Below are 18,021 nucleotides of genomic sequence, written 5' to 3'. Positions count from 1 at the left end.
CAAAAATAATACAGAGATGTCTGGTATACCCATCAACCACCTTCCTCAATGGTAACGATTTACGTGACTATACAGTACATTATCCAAACCAGGACATTGACATTGTGTGCCCAGTATCTTTTATGTCCCTAATTTTGCTAATGACATCTTTAATATTTCACGTGAGTAAGTTCTCCCAAATCTGTTTTCCTTGGAAAGGGAGCAAGTATCGCATATCATAATCCTTGGTAAGCACCTACATTGTCTGTTTTTCTTTACCTTTACCTCATAAGGGAACATAGATGACAGTTATGCTAACAAGTCTATCAACATAGCAATTATGTAGCCTGGAGATTTGGGTGCAAACATCAGCAAATAAGCATTATGTGCATGGCATATCTCTCTCCATAAAAAATCATGCCCTTTGTTGATTAGGTTGGAAATAGATGCAGGTTACCGTCTAAGCTCAAAACATCCAGGATGCTGATTAAAGGTAAGGTTGCATAGCCAATTAATGTAATTGTTGTCAGTAAGTTATACACATGTGCAAAGTTGAATTAGCAGAAGTTGTTCGATAGATATAACAACTACAGAAGAAAAAAAAAGAGTAGCTGCGTCTGCTTATGTACAACCAAACATCTCATGGGATTTGGTTTTTTGGTTTGGAGGTTTAAGGTCATGGTTTCATGGGGCATCCCAGTTAATTGGCCTAATGTCGTGCTTAGTGTTTCTGTTCTACATCCTAGTTTGTTGTGTAGTTCCTGGGGTCTTAAAAGCTTACAAGCAGCCATCCAGGGTACAACAATTAATTTGTATTCACTTGGAGCAACAGAGGAAAGAGAATCAGGAATAGGTGGAGGATATGGAATGTGTGGCTAATTGCCTCCATGAACAGCTGCGTCCTTTGCCATGAAACCAGAAGAATTGGATGGTGCCTGCCTACCATGACTGAAAATTTTGATCAAGTATTCTATAGAAGAATCCCGATCAAAAAGGAAGAAATGCAGGACAGAATTTCAAATTCTCCTGGAATTTGTATTTTCTGGAGCCATGGCGGTTGGATGAATCCCCAAAACAATTACCCTGAGATAATCGTTAAACCGTGAATATCGCCTGAAGTCTTCTTTAAACCAAACAGTAGTTTAGTTGAACTAGTAAAGAATGTTTGCCTTGAGCACAGTGTTTTTTTAAGATCTATCTGTATGGGATCAAACTGACAATAGCAACTCACAACATCAGGGGACACTGAGTTTATGTTAATGGAGGAGAAGCAACGCAGAAAAGGAGGGTAAAAACGATGGTACAACTCAGAGACTGTAATCAGTGCCGCCAAATTGTACATGTGGAAATTGTTGCATTGGTATATGTTCTGCTCTGCATTTTCTCAACAACAACAAAAATAAAATCAAAAAAATAAATAAGAAACAAATAGCAGCAGACTGAAGAGCTGTAACAGGCTCTGAAATGAGTTCTAAACTCTCTTTTGGTTGAAGACTTACGGAATCTTACTTACCCATTTTAAAATAATAGGATTCGAATATTCAGTAGTTTATATAGTCGAAGCTCCATAGTTTATTTCTAAAACTGAAGACAGATACTATCATTTTCTAGCAATTGGTCTGGAATGCTGATTAGCAGAATTTTAATTTTACTTTAAAAAGAGTTGGTTAAACACATTTTAACAGAGTTCTATTAAATACGTTTAAGAGAGTTCTAAATTCTTCCAGTCTGCTGGCAGGAACTAGAAACTAAAATTCAGATGGAAAATCTTCAGGATTATCAAAGTACTAGAAGTAGGTGGGAGCCCTGGTGGCGCAGTGGTTAAGAGCTTGGCTGCTAACCAAAAAAAGGCAGCAGTTTGAATCCACCAGCTGCTCCTTGGAAACCCTATGGGGCAATTCTGCTCTGTCCTATAGGGTCGCTATGAGTCACAATTGACTGGATGGCAATAGGTTTGGGTTTTGGTTTTTTGATAGATAAGTAAGTGAATTGATGAGTGAACTGTTTTAATTTGGCTTCAATAGTGAATTAAGTCACAGATACCAAAACCAAACCAAACCTGTTGCCATCGAGTCGATTCCGACTTACAGCGACCGTATAGGACAGAGTAGAACTGCCCGATAGGGTTTCCAGGGAGTACCTGGTGGATTTGAACTGCCGACTTTCTGGTTAGCAGCTGTAGCTCTTAACCACTACACCACCAAGGTTTCCAAGTCACAGATAGCACCACAAAATACTGTACCAATGACGGAGTGATTTTGAGGGTCCCCACCCCCCTGCTCTTAAACTGGAACAGTTATGTTCGCTGAAAAGATCTTTCAAAACTAATGAAATGAGATGAACTGCAATGCCCTAGTTCAAATTCAACTTTGAAATTATATATTCTGGTTAATTCTAGAGGCGTAATAAGAATATTTAAAACTTAAAAAACTACTCAGGATGTTGTACACCCATTACAGAAATTCCTCCTTTGAAATACTTGAAACATCAATTAAAAGAGCAATTGGCTCCCTTTTTACAATTCGTGCCAATGCTGTTCTCTTCTTTCTTTTCTAACTTAATACTTCCTTCTAAACGTTGCTGGCATTACTCTCAAGTGTTTGGCCTGCATCAGATAATGATGGTCCCTTCAGTACTGTGGATTAGTGGAAGGAATCAAATATACTTCAGGTTACACACTTGGAAAGAGGCTTTATAATGTGTCATCCAAGTTTTTGTTGGAATCCCTGGGGTGAGAAGGTTAATGTACTCAGCTGCTAACGGAAAGGTTGGAGGTTCAAGTATACCTGAAGTAGCCCAGGAAGAGAGGCCTGGCGATCTACTTCTGAAAATTCATCCGTTGAAAACCCTATAGAACACAGTTCTACTCCGACACACATGGGATTGCCATGAGTCAGAATTGGATTTGCTGTCAAATGGAAGAAGAAAAAAGAAAGCTTTTGTTCAGTAGGGGAACTCAATGTTGAGCAAGATCTTATGAGGATAGTTCACATGATGGATTGAGGACAGGGATTTCCAATTAATTTTTTAGTCTATTAAGTGCCTTTAGGAGATGAATATACTTGTTAGATATACTTGTAGGGTAGAAATTGGTAAGAGACTTGTTAAATACTGTATATTCAGTTCCTCCAATAAGTTGTAGAAAAGACAAAAACAAAGAAATCATTACATTCTTAACTGAAACTAAGATCTTCTAGACAAGTGAATTTTTGCCTTATCTTACAAGCTTTTTAAAATTTTTTTTTATTTTCTTTTGTTAAGAATATACACAGCAAAACATTCTCACCTTCCTTTCCCAAATTGTTCCTCCCTCATTAATATAAAGTCACTGTCCCAAAAGTTTCCTATCTAATCTTTAAAGATGCCGTTGCAATTTGATCCCACGCAGCTATAGTCTTGAAAGAGCGCAATGCTGAAGCAGACTTTCTTTATTAAGGAAGCTAAACTATTGTTTGGTTTAAGAAATGCTGCAAAATGCTCAAAAATACGACAAAACAGTAAACTTTAAATCTGAAGACAGGGAGGATATTTAGATATAAAGAATCATGGAATTTTCTTGTACATCGGAAGCTGTAATCATTAGGATGGATTCAGGGCATGTTTCTTTAAAAGATATTTTTGTCATTCTAAGTATACTAGACACCAAATCCTGAAGCCTAATCTTTTTGAAAAAAATTTTTTTTTGTCATATGGAATTTTGGATCCTTCCGTTTTTAAATGGCTATTTCCAGAGAGAAGGAGAAGTTTGTGTTAATTATTCTGAACTTGCATTAATTAGGCCTGTGTAGACTTTGAGCCTGCTAAAACAGAGCTAGAGAAGATGACTTGCTGGGAGAATGGCTTTTCTGGATTGAGCTTAGATGTCCTCTATAGTCTTTCTTAATTTGAAGGAACATTTAAAAAATAACCCACTTTCAAGTAGGAATGTAGATGAAGCAAAATTGGCTATCAGGGCTTATTGTTGAAGGGGTGAGTATTTGGTGGTTCCCTGTATTGCTTACTTTTGTACATGTTTGAGTTTTCCATAATGGAAGTTGTTGTTTTTTAGCTAATTTTCTAGACAGGATGGAGCTTCACAGATTTCTTCCAGTTTATGTCTTGTATTCTAATAGTCTCTTATGAAATGCTTTGTTTTTAGTCTGATTTGCGTTTATCTGCCATTTCTGTATATAATCAAACTTTAGATTTGGAGGGAGTTCAACGCAAGTAAGAATGGCACTAAAATCCAGAGACACTGGAAAAAGGACAAAATCTGAGCATACCTGCAAACACATGCCTTTTGTATAAAAGTTTGTGCTTATAAACGTAGACAATTAGGATATGTTTAATGCCATAAAACACTCAGAGAGAAATAATTAACTAATGGTAACAGGTCCTCTCTGAATGAAGGATTTTTACCAGTCTGGGAAACCGCCAGTATCTTTAGGGACAGGGAAACCCTGGTGGCATAGTGGTTAAGAGCTATGGCTGCTAACCAAAAGGTTGGCAGTTCGAATCCACCAAGCACTTCTTGGAAACCCTCTGGGGCATTTCTGCTCTGTCCTGTAGGGTCGCTGTGAGTCGGAATCAACTCAACAGCAACGGGTTTTAGCGACATAATATATCTGCTTCTGGAATTCTATGCTCCCATGAGGAAAGGATTCTCTATTATAAGACAAAATATGAAAGAAGGGGCACAGGACCACGCTGTTGTTGTTGTTCTTAGGTGCCGTTGAGTTGGTTCCAACTCACAGCAACCCTGTCTACAGCAGAATGAAACTCTGCCTGGTCCCTCCTGCGCCATCCTCACAATCGTTGTTATGCTTGAGCCCATTGTTGCAGCCACTGTGTCAGTGCATCTCATTGAGGGTCTTCCTCTTTTGCTGACCCTCTACTTTACCATGCATGATGTCCTTCTTCAGAGACTGATCACTCCTGAAAACATGTCCAAAGATTTGGGACCACACTAGAAAGAAAGAATACTGTGGGGGAAGTTGGGAATTGGTGTCAAATTTGTGAACACAGTAAAGTGTAGTTAGAGAGTAGGGTTCATCAAAAGAGTGAAGTCTGGCCCAGGCTGATTTTTCACCCAGTGTGCTTCTCTGAGTATCCCATCTGTTTATGGGACTTTATTAACCCCAGTAAATCCCAAACCCCTAAGTCTAGCAACAGCTTGTCAACTGGGTCCTAGTACCACATTCCAGACTACCAAAATATCCCACAAGCATCTCAAACTCAGGTCAATTTTTGTAAGAAGAACTCATTTTATTCCTCTTGAAACTTCCTCTTTTTATACACTATCATGGTTAATAGACCATCGAGCTCTGGTGGTGCAGTGCTTAAGAGCTTGGCTGCTAACCAAAAGATCAGCAGTTTGATCCACCAGCTGCTCCTTGGAAATCCTGTGGGAGAGTTCTACTCTATCCTTTAGGGTGGCTGTGAGTCAGAATCAACTTGACAGCATGGAGTTTATCACGGTTAATGGCTCCACCCTCCTTCCAGTTGCCTAAACTTACCCATGATGCCTTTGTCTCCCTCGCCCATGATTTCTTATCAAGCACGGTCTTGTGTGTTTTGCCTCCTATATCCATGTGGAATCCCTGCTCTGGACATCCAGTACTTTAGTTCACAACCTTAACCCTCTCATCAGTTTCACGCGATTCCCAACTCCCAACTCTTGTCTCACTGTGGCCCTCTACCCTCCCCCAAATTCCCTCCTGAACTGCGGCTACAACCCGCTGAAGGTTCTTTCTTGACCCAGCTGAAATGTTCACAGTTCTATAAACCCGTGACTAATTTGCAGAGGGGGAGAGAAAAAGATGACATTTGAGTGACAGCCATGTAATGAATTAATGAAGTGTCTGTTAGTGATAGTGTGAGTGGTCCAGACTCTATGAAATTTCATTCTGGAGGTTCAGGGCTTCCATATATGGATATGGCCGTTGTTTTAGGTGGAAAGTGGGGACCGATTTCTACCTACATCCTGCTTATGGGACCAAGCACTCTGGCATTGGGCTGTGTCTGCTTGAAGTGCAGGTTTCTTGTAGTTCACACAAGTCAGCATATGGTCAAGTGGGAAGGCAGATGAATTCAGTGGTACCATCCCCAGTTTGCAACTGAAGACACTTAATCTTAAAGAAGTCACTAACTTGCTATACACAGATAATAAAGTGATTGAAGTGGGATTGAAGCCAAGGTCTTTCGGACTCCCAAATTTGTGCTTTCCTCTGCTGCACCCTCCCCTCTCTCAGAAAGTTTTCTTCTTCTTAACCTCAGTTTCCAACGCACCTTGTATCCACCTCCATTATCATACTGTACTTTGTACTGAATTAGTATATGTCTACCAACCCCTCTCTTTTGTGAGCTCTTCCAGGCCATGTTTTGGTCATCTTTGCATCCTCATGATCCAGCAGAAGGCCTGGTACTTTGTTAGGTATTCAGTAATTATAGACAAACCTGTTACCATCAAGTTGATTCCGACTCATAGCAACCCTACAGGACAGAGTAAAACTACCCCATAGGGTTTCCAAGGAGCAGCTGGTGGATTCAAACTGCCTGCCTTTTGGTTAACAGCCTGAGCTCTTAACTCCTGCGCCACCAGACTGCAATTATAGACAAAGGGTTGAAGCAATTCCCCAGGCTTCAGGGTTAAAAAGCAGTTGCTTTTATATCGATTCCGACTCATGGTGACCCCATGTGTGTCAGAATAAAACTGTGCCTCGTAGGGTTTTCAGTGCCTGGTTTTTTGGAAGTAGATCTGCTCGGTCTTTCTTTTTGATGCACCTCTGGGTGGACTCGAACCTGCAACCTTTTAGTTAGCAGCGGAGCATGTTAACCTTTTCACCACTCAGTGACTTCAGGCTATGGTGCTGATTTAGGTTGCTTAATTTAGGTTGATCAGATGGACGCCTCCATAACCCTAAAAACCTGCCCTGAGTTCCTTCCTTAACACCTAGCATAGCAATGCACAAACCAAGTCTTTTTCCTTGGCGATAATATTCTGTAACACTATCATTGATCAAGCCAACGAAATGAATGCAGTTGGTAAATGTATCTAAATAAATCAAGTAAAACAGAGTCTTAAGGACTGTAATTGATGGATTTCACAATATGGTTCTTCGTTGTACCACGACACTGCTATTTGGTCATCTGCCGGATGCAGACAATTCGATGCTTGCTTTATTAATTATGCTGTCTGGTTTGACTGTCTTGTCATCCACAGTCTGAGCTGATTTACTTGATTTGCCTCACCAATAAGTATGAATAATCAGAACTGCCCTGAAAGTTACTTTATGAAAAACATACCTTTTATTATTTTATAATATAATTTTTTCAGCTCAGTCTGAAGTAGTACAAACTCCCAGGCACAGTCATTTATTCCTTATTGCTTCCCTTTAAAAAAAAAATTATTTACTTGCAAGTTATGATGCTTTCTTGCAAAGAAAAGCATAAAGCATTGGTTTTAGGGGGAAAAATCCTCTAATCTCTTTTAAATAGCGCTTTAGGACTTTATTATTTTCATTCAACGAATGATGAATCACGATTTTAGTGAAAATAAGGGTCCTCTTCACTATCCATACCCTCCTTGAAACATCTGTGAAGCCTCGCAAAAGGCAGCATCCTTTCGCTCCTGCTGTTGTTCTGCCACCCTTTGCTTTTCACATTGCTATTTAGAAACGATTGGTTTTCTTTGCCCTTCATAATCCTCCTTAAATCTATGCTAAAAGGATTCTATTCTACTCTGTCTATTGGCACTGGGATTCTTTAATAAAGTGCTTCATTTTGCAGCTATCTCAAGGCTAAAAATATCGTAGCTCTCAATTCAGAGATGGATGTTTCACAGAATGCCGTAATGATCAGTTTATGAGGAAGGCGGTAGGAAGGCAAAGGGTAAGGAAGGCGTAATTGTTTCATACCCTGATTTTTTGTTTTTCTCATTCAAAATTAATAAAAGCATGAATTATTATAAACCAGATGTTTGAAGGCTCACTGGCTGTAGAGATTGATAGAGAATAGGGTAGGATTGAACCAAGTGGCAAGGGATGAAGAAGCTGGCACTGATTAAAGAATGCTTATAATTTTTTATTACAGTTTTATTGCGGCCTTTCTATTCAATTGTCCATTGTTTGGGGGAACTGCAGCATTCTTATTTCAAAGACTTCCACTGACTAATCCTAATAAACCCATTGATTTTTTGGTTTAATGAGACCGTAGTAGACTTGGCTTAAAATAGACTATTTACAGCACCTCCCAATCCAGCAAAATGGAACCTTTCATACTACTGAGAATTAAAAGTACCTTTTTGTGTAATTGCAAGTCAAGGAAAGGCATCAAGGAGAAGAAAAACAAAAAAAAGTGAAAGTAAATAAAGTAAGGGAACTGTTGATTTACTGTGCTCTTTGCATTTCATCAGACCTGAATCTTAAATGTATGTTGATTTTACAGCATACATATTTGGAAGGAACATTTCTTTGTATCATAACCAACCCTTGGACATTTTCCCTCTTTGGTTTTACAATAGTCTCAGGGCACCTTGTTCATATTTTCCGCAATATCTTTACCTGAAAAACAAGTATACTAGTTTCGTAGTCATGACAAATCTCCACAAAGTAGATGGCCTAAAGTAATACAAATTTATTCTCTCACTTTTGTGGAAGCTAGCAGTTCAAACTCAGGGTATTGGCAGGGCCATGCTTTTTCTGAAAACTTTAGGGGAAGATCCTTTCTGGTCTCTTGTAGTTTCTGGTGGTCCCAGGAGTTCCTTGGCTTGTGGCAACAGACCTCCAGTCTGCGCCTCCTCTTCTGTGGTCATCTTCCTGTGCATCTATCTTTCACATGGTGTCCTCGCCTGACTGTTGTAAGGACACTGTTCATATTGGGTTAGGGCCATCCTGCTCCACCATGACCTCATGTTAACTAATTATATCTGCAAAGACCCTGTTTCCAAATAAGGTCATGTTCACAGGTACCAGAGGATAGGACTTCAGCATACCTCTTTGGGAGACACAGTTCCACCCATAATAACAGGTGTAACCTATTGTCTTAGTTATCTAGTGCTGCTATAACAGAAATACCACAAGTGAATGACTTTAACAAATGGAAGTTTATTCTCTCACGGTCTAGGAGGCTACAAGTCCAAATTCAGGGTGCTAGCTCCAGGGAAGGCTTTCTCTGTCTCTCAGCTCTGGGGGAAGGTCCTTGACAGCAATTTCAGTCAAGGAGTTTCTCAGCACAGGGACCCTGGGTGCACAGGATGTGCTGTTCTCCTGGCTCTTATTTCTTGGTGGAATGAGGTCCCCATGTTTCTCTACTCACTTTTCTCTTTTATATCTCAAAAGACATTGGCTTAAGACACAATCTAATCTTGTACATTGAATCCTGTCTCATCAGCATAACTGCCTCTAATCCTACCTCATTAACGTCATAGAGGTAGAATTTACAACACTTAGGAAAATCACATCAGATGACAAAATGGTGGACAATCACACAATACAGGGAATCATGGCCTAGCCAAGTTGACAGATATTTTTGAGTGCACGGTTCAATCCATGACACCTATGTTTGATGTCTTCCTCTAAATGTATACCTTTGTCCCCATCTGAGCAAGATACTTTTCCAAAGTGAGCCATTCATTTTATAAATCAGCAATGAAAATGTATTGCCAAGTGAACTTACGTGTAGAGCATTTTAATCTTCAGAATGGGAAAGTGGACTATGAATACAGCACCCAAATTTTCTGATACTTTGAGTGCCATGTTGAAATGTCCCCAAACAACAAGATATAGACATACCAAGACCAGGGCATTTCATACCTCAGTTCCCTACCTGGTCTGTAGATGACCCCCACCTGGTCTGTAGATGGTCTTAGGGAGTTACAAGCCCCTAAGTGCTGATGTCACACATACTGGCTAGCAGAGTGCTGTATGTACATTAAGCACTCTATACCTTTTTGGGATGTGATACTATGTAAGCTCTTTTTTCCTTGCTCAGGAATTTAACTGTTCATTGAGTCTGTGAATATAGTGTATATGTCATCCAGAAGATATGTGAAAGTCCCTAATAAGTTACTTTAAAGGTTGACATGTAATGCAGCATCGTTTTTCCTGAATAATTTTTATGGTTTTCCCTCCTGGAATGCAAATATTTTCTTTTCTTTATTTCTGATTTATAATATTGAAGGAAAAGTCAACCCTTTTTAGCAACATTAGAAAGAATACACTTTCTGGGAAGAATGAATGTCAAAAGATTTCCTTTATAAAAAAAGAAAAAAGCACGTATGTATCTCTACATTCTGGCACACCCATTGCTGGTGTTAATATGTATAAATCAGTGCAGTATATTGACCTTGTTTATTGTGACCCAGATGGACACCTTGTTTTCTTCATGCCATTGCAGTGTCTCTCTGTGGATCATTTTCCAGTCCAAATTAACAAACGAATCTCTACGTGTTCTCTGTCATTATCATTTACATTGCTATGAAAACAGCAGAATTGAGATGGAGTTGCAGAATTATCCTTCAAAATTTTATTTCCACCATTCTAAGGTTTCATGGTCCCCTAAATGGTGTTTTCAGATAAGCCCATTCCATGTGACACCGTGAGGAGATTTCTAGAATTTTGCAAACCCATAATGAGGAGATGCAAGTGCTCCAGAGTTTACTAGAAGGGAGGTAATTGTGGAAGAGTGGCTGACTGTGAAGTCTTCAAACCAGCAGTCAGCCCTTTTCTCCCAAAGGTACATAAGTGATCCTTCCCATTGTGAGTCAGAACAGAGGAAAAGAGGAAACAAAAAGGTAAAAGTAGAAAGATACCAGGCAAGAAAGAAATGCAAGCAGACAGAAAGGGAAATAAACTAAATAGAAAATGGGGAAGTCGAAGTCACTACTCTCTCTTCCCCCTACCTCAAAATATGTAGGGATTTTTGTTCTTCCTGATAAGGATAGACTACAAATGATCGGGAGCTGTTATTTCTTGCTTGGGTACTAGATGGATGGTATGTTCGATATTGTCAATATCATGCTCAAATTGTTCAGTTCCAATTTTATTTCTAAAGGTGTGTGTGCATTGTAAGGGAAAAGACTGATTTAAAATAACAGATGGGCAGGTAGAGAGTAATGAACTTTTATTTAATCTGCTCCTGTTTTCATTAAATATCTTATTTTAAAGAAAAGTCTAAGAGCTTATTAATTAAAATAATGGTATAGGTGTTATTTGCTGTGAGAGGACCACTTACTTATCATCAAGAAATGGTACAGTCCAATCCTTCAGCTACTGGATTCCTGGGGCAGAGAGATCAACCACTATGGTTCTGGACTTCGTAGGATTGCTGGCTGCTGAGAAGCATGGTGTGCTAAGGGAAGTCAGGAACCCTGATGAATCTCTCCAGCCACTGCCCCGGACTCATAGAAGTAGAATTTTTAACTCATTGCTGTCTTCTGTGCCTGGATATCCTGGTTCTCAACACTGGGAGGTTTATGGTAGTCTGTAGATGGTTGTTATTTATTTATTTATTTATTTTAATTTTTATGGAGATAAAATTCACATAACATAAAATTGATCATTTTAACCATTTTAAAATGTTCCATCCAGTGGTTTGTAGTATATTCAAGGTTGTGCAGCTACCATCACTAGCTAATTCCAGAACGTTCTCATCACTCCAAAAAAGACCTCTTTGCCTATTAGTAGTCCTCGCAATTCCCCCCTCCCTCCATTCTGTGGCAACCACTAATCTAATCTCCGTGTCTGTCATTTGCCTGTTCTGCACATTTAATAGAAGTGAAACCATGCGATGAGTGGCCTTCTGTGTCTGGCTTCTTTTGCTTAGCATAATGATTTGAAGATTCATCCATGTTTCAGTGAGTATTAGTACTTCAGTCCTTTTTATGGATGAATAGTATTCCATTTATGGATATACCACATCCTGTTTATCCATTCAGCAGTTAATTGACATTTAGTTTGTTGCCACTTTTTAAGCTATTACGAATAACGCTACTGTGGACATTCCTGTACAAGGTTTTGTGTGAACATATGTTTTCAGTTCTCTTGGACATACACCTACAAGTGTGATTACTGGGTGGTATGGTAGCTCTGTGTTTAACTTTTTGAGGATCTGCCAAGCTCTTTCCCACAGCAGCTGCACTATTTTGCACTTCCACCAGCAGAAATGCACACACGTAGTCTCCAACGCTTGTTATTTTCCTTTTTTTATTTAGTTATTATAGCCATCCTAGTAGGTATGAAATCATTATTTCGTTGTGGTTTTGATTTGCACTTGCTTAACGACTAATGATGTTGAGCTTATTGGCCATTTGTTTACCTTTGGAGAAATGTGTTTTCTAATCCTTTGCCCATTTTTTAATTGGGTTGGTTGCCCTTTTGTTGATATTGTAAGATTTCTCTATATATTCTATATTACTATACTCTTACGAGATAATATGATTTGCAAATACTTTCTCCCATTCCGTGGGTTGTGTTTTCACTTCTTGATAAAAGAGCCCTGGTAGTGCAGTGGTTAAGAGCTCAGCTGCTAACCAAAAGGTCAACTTAGTGTTCTTGAATGCACAAAAGTTTTTAATTTCAATAAAGTCCAATTTATGTTTTTTTTTTTTTTTTTGCTTCTGCTTTTGGTGTTAAATTTCAAAAACTATTGCCTATTCTATGATCATGAAGATTTATACATAGCTTTCCCTCTAGGAGTTTTATAGATGTTCTCTTACAGTTAGATCTTTGACCCATTTTGAGTTAATTTTTGTATATGGTATGAGGTAGGGATCCAAGTTAATTCTTCTGCATGTAGAAATCCTGTTGTCTCAGCACCGTTTGTTGCAAAAGACTATTCTTTCCCCTTTGAATGGTCTTGGCGCCCTTGTGAAAACTAAATCGACCGTAGCTGTACGGGTTCATTTCTTAACTGTCATTTCTATTTCTTTGATCTATATGTCTCTCCCTATGCCAGTACTACTGTGTTTCAATTACTGTAGCTTTATAGTAAGTTTTGACGCCAGGAAGCATGAGTCCTCTGTTCTTTTTTTCAATGTTGTTTTATTTATTTGGGGTCCATTGCATTTCCATATGAATTTTAGGTCAGCTTTTCCATTTCTGCACAAAAGGCAGTTAGAATTTGTGTAGGAATCACACTGAATTTGTAGATCACTTTGGTGAGTATTATAATTTTTTTTTAACTAATGTTCTAACAATGCTATAACTACTATAACAGATATTCACTATGAGGTGATTCCATTTTGAGCCTCCTTAAGGAAGGCTAAGGAGCCGATTGGCATAGTGGTTAAGAGCTTGGCTGCTAACCAAAATGTCTGCAGTTCAAATCCACCAGCCGCTCCTTGGAAACCCTATGGGGCAGTTCTACTCTGTCCTGTATGGTGGCTATAAGTCAGAATTGACTCGATGGCAACCAGTTTTTTAAGGAGGGCTACTGTCTAGAAGTAGTAGAAGGATCTATTTGGCACGCTGTCATCTTTCACTCCGAATTTTGGTGGAGTTCCAGTAAATTTCTTTGTAATTGTCTCCTTATACCTCGATGGCTGGTAAATGGCTGTATTTTGTCTGCTTTAATGCCATTCTCTTATTATTTTTGTTTTTGTTTTGTTTTGTTTCTCTTATTATTTTTGCCTTTGGACACCTCAGCCATGTGGCCATGAAGCCTGACACCAGATCTCCCATACCAAGCTCTGCTGGTTTCAGTAATGATCCTGTGTGGTTCGAATGTTGTTTTCTTAACTCAGCAGTACTTACGTGTAGCACTGTAAATTGAAACAAAATCCAAAAAGAAATCCCAACTAAAATGATTGGAGAGTGAAATCAGCCCACAGTGATAGCTGCTGGACTACTTCCTGGCATGGAACACTAGAGCAGATGTGCCCTTATTTTTATGTGGAATATTGGGAACAACCAAAGCTTTTAGACTGGAACGAGGGCTGGATATTCTGTTTTTTGTTTGTTTGTTTTTTTTTTTCCCACAAGCAGACGCCTTCAAGTTTTGTTTAAAAAAAGAGGAGAAAAAAAGAATCATAGTGATTTTTGCTACCCTGAGTATTGAGATGAATCCAAATTGAGATCAGTTTTGAAATATGTTTTTACAAAGAGTAACTGGGAATGACATGAATTTGTTTGCATGTGAGACAGAGTTCGGAAGGAATGTTAATTTGTCTCTCGCTGTTCATCTCAGAAACAAATTTTGCAGTGCATTCCCTGAGTAAGCCCAGTTATTCTCTGTTAACGTTTCTTCTGTCCTATATACTGCGGTCTGCTTTAGAGAGTAAATCATAGACGCTGGGGTCTAATATCTCACCAAAAATAGTAGAATCAATTTTTTAACCTATTCCAAATTACAAGGCATGTGTCCAAAGGAATGCTGAATCGGTATGAACCAAAATCCTATTCACAAAGCATCTTTTGGACTTGGAGTGGGAAGCAGGTGGCCAGAGGACCAAGGTCAGGCTGTTAATTAATTTCATGTTGACAGATGCATTGACCTATGGTGGTTGATTTAAAATAGCCTATTTAATGTGCTTAAATTTTTATAATTAGTAGTACATGTGCTCATGGAAGCTTGAGGTAAACCTTATTAATTCTTTGAAACGGCAGTTGGTGACTACTTGTATCATCCTGGAGCCCTGGTGGCACAGTGGTTAAGAGTTCAGCTGCTAACCAGAAGGTCAGCAGTTCAAATCTACCAGCCACTCCTTAGAAACCCCATGGGGCAGTTCTCTGACCTATAGAGTTGCTATTAGTCAGAACCAACTCCATAGCAACAGATTTGGTTTTTGTATCATTTTAAGCATATCTCTGTATCTTTGCTTTGTGTTTAGGGGGCATTTAGTTGAATCTCCCTGTCCTCTGAGAACAGATACCCAGGTGGTGTTTTATGTCTTTAGCTCCCTCTTTAGCGTCGGGCTTGGTAAAGCTGCTCCTTAGGCCAGTGGACACCAGGGACATGTTCAGCTTAGAGAATGAAGGAGGAGCAGCTGCAGTCTCCTGCCTCTCAAAAGCCTGGCTTGGCAAACTATTCATTTCTCCTTTCAGACACTGTAATAGCGAAGTGAAGCTCTGAGGCTATATCAATATGAGTTCCTTTTGAAGCTTTGTCAAGTTCTGAAAGTACTTCCTGGGGCTTGAGCAGTGGAGAGCTGGAAGTGCAAAAGGGAATGCATCATATTAATATGATTATACTTAGTAACATTCCATACTACTTAGAAAACTCTAGAAACAAACCACATTTCAAATTCTGTTTCTTTGTGTGGAGAGGGATTATTGTGTTCAGTTCTGAATTAGTTAATTCTCATTTTTATGATGCCTACCTGACCTTGAAAAGATTACTCTCAAATTATAGTGAATGTATTTAATAGAAAGAAAAGTCGTCAAACGTACAACTTTTTGATGGGACATGCACTGTAAGAAAAGTATCATAGGCTAAATTTAATCTAGCTGGACTTGAAAGCATTAATCATTACAGATATGACCTTTTTACTGTAAAGCCTTTTCTTTGCTTAATGACTATGACCAAGTTCCCAAGGATATCAATCAACAGTTCTCTACCTTTTTATATATGAGACTTTAATACTGTTTAAATACTTCTAGTTCCTCCATTGGTCTGGAAGCCAACTTGACAACAACTAACAACAACAATTCTTTTCATATCAAACAGCTTTTGACAAATAAAAAGAAAACTAACATTGCCACTTCATGTCCCTAGATAAATGCCATTGTTTTCAGTCACCACTCAAATAATTTGGAAGGAATTATTGGAGGGCTTCGAAAGTACATGATTGCATATATGTATCCATATTTACGTCATCTTGATGAACCTTTTGCCATTGTGAATAACAAGGAGATCCAAGGATTAATCAGGGGCTTTGTATCTTCAATAAATATTTATTATATACAGTGAAAGCCAGAAGCTGTGCAAGGCAGAAACCTATCAGAGAAGGAAAACTCAAATTTTCTTCCACCAAAACGAGCAATAGAAAAGTAGTAAGACTGTACCCTGTCAAAGGCAGAAAACTTGCAAGACCTGGAAAACCAAGGCAGTCTCGTTGCGTCCCGGCTCTGATAGGCCTCACTGTGCCTACCATGTTCCAGATTCTGTGCTCAGGTACATTGCAGGTATAGGACACAATCTTTCCTACTCAAGTAACTTAAAATCTGCTTGAGGGGATGCTACATACACCTTGCATGTGCAAAACACAGCATCAGATAAATTTCAAATATGAATTGCAAGTAATCAGTGAACTTGAGTTCAGAGTTGTGATTTGAAAACTTTTTGAAGTTATAAGGAATCTCAGGAAGACTTTGGATAAATAATATTCCAAATAAATAGAGGCTCTGAGGGCCAGGGATGTTTGAGTCTTTGACATTAGGTCATTCATCTGACAGTCATTCCTGACTGCCGCCATCACTCACTGAAATTAGAGATTATTAGAGAAGGAGGGAACCTTAGTTTTCAACTGGTTCAGTCACATTATTTCATAGACTCAGAGAAACCGTGTGATTGCCCAAGGTCATCCAGCTGGGTAACAGGACTGACAACCGAATCCACTTCCTGTGCCTTGTATCCAGTGATGTTTGTCCCACCGTGCTTGCTGGTGGCAAGTTCAACAAAACCGGGTTTTTGATAATATTTATTGGGCCTCGGCAACTTTTCAAAGTGTTACGGGCGCAACAAGGGTCCCTTTTTATTAGCAATTGTGATTTAGTGATTAGATGCTTCCCAAGCTCAAGAACTAAACACCCCTGAAAAGGTAAGTCAGTATTAAGGTCTTTAAAGATATCCGATCTTTCAGCTACGTTGTGCATTTTTTCAGGATGAACGTCTTATGTTGGTATCTGTATTTGCTTAGAAATCATATCCGAATACATGCGACATGACAACAACCACATCTTGTCAATATGATTCTTGCTGTTAGGTTTTTCTGGGAAGGACAAGCATACATTTCTCGGAAAGCAAAAGGTAATAATCCTCAAGTCTTGGTGGTTTGGGAGGGCTTAGACATAAAGGATTTAGCTCTGTGAATGTCAACGGCTGGAGGTGTTGGCAGGCGGCGTGTTGGTGACGTGTTGCTGCAGGCCTTCCGATCATACACATCATCATTGGTCTGCTCACCGAGCCAGGGAGGGGCAGCCTTTATGTGGTAGTGGGGGCACAGTTCATTGGTTGCCACTCAGAGGTGTTTAGAAAAGGGAACAGAAGAAAAATGAAAAGGATTTAATGAGAGGTTTTTGTGGATATTTTTCCTCAATTTGTTACATTAATCCAAAGTCCTCATTTTGATGACAGACTTTGTCTTGTTCTTCTCGTCTCATTGGGTCCTCAGAATAACCCTGGGCTGGCAACACAGTCACTGCTTTTATTCATGAACCCCACTTTCCAGACAAGCTGATCTTATAGCCACAGTCCAGGGTACATTTATTTATGCTATCCTCAGTCTTAAGGAGCATGGGTGGCGCAATGGTTAAGTGCTCGGCTGCTAACCCAAAGGCCGGCGGTTTGAACCCACCCAGCGATTCTGCGGGAGAAAGGCCTGCTGATCTCCTGTAAACCTTACTGCCTAGAAAACCCTACGAGGTGGTTTTACTCTCTCACATGGGGTCTCTATGAGTCAGAATCTACTTGAAGGCACCTACCAACAACATACGCAGTCTTGGCCTGTTGAAATCCTGTCCAGCTTGTGTCTACTACTACTTTGAAGTGTATATGTCAACTATAGCCCACTGATTGTAAGCTCTTTGAGGGTATACATCAAATCTCATGTTATTTGTGTCTTGTGAAGCATAGTGTGAGGTATAAGCTAACTATTATACATGCTCGTCCCCAAGGAATTCCTAATTTAGAACAGTGGTTCTCAAAATGTGATCCTTGGAGCAGCAGCATCTGCATTACCTGAGTTTGTTAGAAATACATGTTCTAGGGCTTCACCCCGACCTCCCCAATCAGCAATGCTGGGGGTGGGACTCAGCAACCTGTGTTTTAACAAGCCCTCCAGCTGACTTGATTCAAACCCAGCCAGCGGTTCTGCTGGAGAAAGACCTCGTGATCTGCTTCCTTAAA

The 18,021-nt window shown here is 39.4% G+C and overlaps 1 protein-coding gene across 2 annotated transcripts in view; it reads left to right on the top strand.

Annotated features, from left to right (window-relative positions):
- Nucleotides 1-18,021, top strand: part of APP (amyloid beta precursor protein) — a 125,928-nt gene that overhangs the window by 56,310 nt on the left and 51,597 nt on the right. The gene's annotated exons all lie outside the window — the stretch shown is intronic.

The sequence above is a fragment of the Trichechus manatus genome, unplaced genomic scaffold (assembly GCF_000243295.1).
Source record: "Trichechus manatus latirostris isolate Lorelei unplaced genomic scaffold, TriManLat1.0 scaffold00012, whole genome shotgun sequence".
NCBI classification, from domain to species: Eukaryota; Metazoa; Chordata; class Mammalia; order Sirenia; family Trichechidae; genus Trichechus; species Trichechus manatus.
This window is presented reverse-complemented; position numbering and strand designations above follow the sequence as displayed.